Source organism: Lynx rufus, unplaced genomic scaffold, assembly GCF_022079265.1.
Source record: "Lynx rufus isolate CCGP_SWC_20201006 ecotype Redwood Valley unplaced genomic scaffold, mLynRuf1.p SCAF_1, whole genome shotgun sequence".
NCBI lineage: Eukaryota > Metazoa > Chordata > Mammalia > Carnivora > Felidae > Lynx > Lynx rufus.
The window spans coordinates 29,867,274-29,869,780 of NW_025814823.1; the positions used below are offsets into that span (position 1 = coordinate 29,867,274).

The 2,507-nt window shown below is 43.6% G+C and overlaps 1 pseudogene; it reads right to left on the reverse strand.

The window, feature by feature from the left end:
- Nucleotides 1–1,357: 1,357 nt before the first annotated feature.
- On the reverse strand, nucleotides 1,358–2,037 carry LOC124512121 (40S ribosomal protein S10-like; annotated as a pseudogene).
- Between the last annotated feature and the right edge of the window lie 470 nt (nucleotides 2,038–2,507).

The following is a 2,507-nucleotide window of genomic DNA, read 5'->3' on the forward strand; positions in this document are numbered from 1 at the left end:
GTCACAGTGAGAATTAGATAAGTTAATACATGCAATGCACTTAAATCCGTGCTTGGCATATAGGAATCGGCGTATATTTGCTTGCTGTTTTTCATCCCAGCTACCTGACCCTGAGCTCAGAGAAAGAATTCATCTTTCTGTTTCCATAGTGCCAGGTATATACACATTCATCCCACAACATTTATCACATGCCTACAATGAGTCAGGCCCTGACTGAAAGACGTGGTCACTGCCCTTCTGGAAGAAATGGTTTTTCTGGAGAGAGGAGCAAATATTGCAATACTTCTTGCTGGGTCACGTATCAGAGGGGCTTGATTCTAACCTGTGGGGAGCAGGCTGGGCTTTCTTGAAGGAAGCTGAACCTTAGCCGGATCTGTAGGATGAGCAGGAGAAGAGCAGAGAGTGTTCTGGGTGAAGGGAGGCACCTGTGAGAAGGCATCCCATGAAGAACTGTTGAACAAAAAGAAATTTTGGTCAGCTTTTGAGAAGGTGAGGGGACCTCAACCTCTTCTTAAATTATCAAGGCCCTGGCACTCCTGATGGCCAGGCCTTAATTCCCTGAATAAAGATGAAGATGGAAGAGAGCATACTGGGAAGAGTCCCCTCCTGCCAGGAGGGCCTTCCAGAACTCAGGGCTCTGTGCTGAAGCCAATTTGGGCACATCTATATGTTTTATGAAGCATTCCCTGCCCCCCCCATCCCTCCTGTTTCTCTCCCTTTCTTTCTTTCTTTCTTTCTTTCTTTCTTTCTTTCTTTCTTTCTTTCTCTTTCTTTCTTTCTTTCTTTCTTTCTTTCTTCTTTTTCTTTCTTTCTTCTCTCTCTTTCTTTCCTTCTTTTCTTTCTTTTTCTTTCTTTTGTTTTTTTTCTTTCTTGCCCTTTCTTTTTCTTCCTTCCTTCCTTCCTTCCTTCCTTCCTTCCTTCCTTCCTTCCTCTCTCTCTCTCTCTCCTGCCCTTCCTCCCTTTCTTTCTGTCTTTCTTTCATTCTGTCTCTCTCTTCCTTTCCTCCCTCCCTTTCTTTCCTCCCTTCCTTCCTTCCCTTTCTTCCTCCCTCCATCTTTCTCTCTCTATTTTTCTCTCTTAGATTTAGATTTAATTGACATATTATATTAGTTTCAGATGTACAACATGATTCCATATTTGTAGATATTGGGAAATGATCACCGTAGTAAGTTTAGTTAACATCCATCACCACATATTGATAAAACAATTTTTTTTCAAGTGGTGAAAACTTTTAAGATCTCCTCTCTCAGCAACTTTCAAATATACAATACAGTGTTATTTATTTATTTATTTATTTATTTATTTATTTATTTTTCTGGCTACAGATTTATTCAACAGAAAATAGTCTCCTCCAGCTTTACTCAGGTGGCTGACCACATCCATAATCAAAATCCACCTCTAAACTGGAATTCAGTTGTTGACCCAATCCTGGCTTCAGCTTTCTTGTTGGCATCAGGGGTCACAGTGCTTCGTCTGCAGGTGTCTCTGTCAGCTTCCCCTCTTGTGAGTTTCCCTCCAGACCATTGGGCCCTGGCCTGCTGGTCTCAGGTTTCAGGACGGCTGTGGCACAGAGAGGCAGACACAATATCAGGGGGCAGGTGGAGGCAGTCATAGAGATACTGGATACCCTGGCTGGTAAGGTACCGGTAGAAATGCCTCCAGGCAAATTGTTCCATTTTTTTAAATTTTAATTTTTAACGTTTATTTATTTTTGAGAGGGGGAGGGGCAGAGAGAGACACACACACACAGAATCCGAAGTAGGCTCCAGGCTCAGAGCTGTCAGCACAGAACCTGACATGGGGCTCAAATCCATGAACCATGAGATTATGACCTGAACTGAAGTTGGACTCCCAACCGATTGAGCCACCCAGGAACCCCATGGCGAACTCTTCCTTTATGTAGCTTTGTGAGCTGAGAGACTGTGTGGCCTTCATGATGTGGTCTTTAGGCATGTGGATGTCCTTCTTGGCCACCATCATTCCGTCCTTGAAAAGGAGTTCATAAATGGCAATATGATTCTTCTTGAGCATCAACATTTGGTGGCCGTTACGTCTGAAAAGCCAATACAGTGTTATTAACTGTAGTCACTGTGCTGTACCTTCCATCCACAGGACTTATATCCTTTATGGCTGTAGGTTTGTGCTTTTCAACTACCTTCTCCCCTTCACTGCTTTCTTAAACATGTATTTTAATGCCCTCTTTCTCTAAATCCTGTGACGTTTCTAGCAGCTTACTCTGATAGTAGGGTAGACATTTAGACTGCAGAGGAATGAACAATTCATTGCAAAGAACACAGGTCAAGTTTCCTGCACTGCCTTGCCCAGACCTGGCAAAACTCTGCCTTTCTTGAAGGGGATTTGTTCCCCTTGAAGGGGGATTGCTTGTGGCCACCACCCCCTCACTCCTGCAGAGCCGCACCTGTACCCTCTTTGTCTTCCTCATCATGTCTTCATAAGACAAGGCTGGCTCTTGACCTGGAGGATGGTGGGGTTAAGTTAAAAAATTG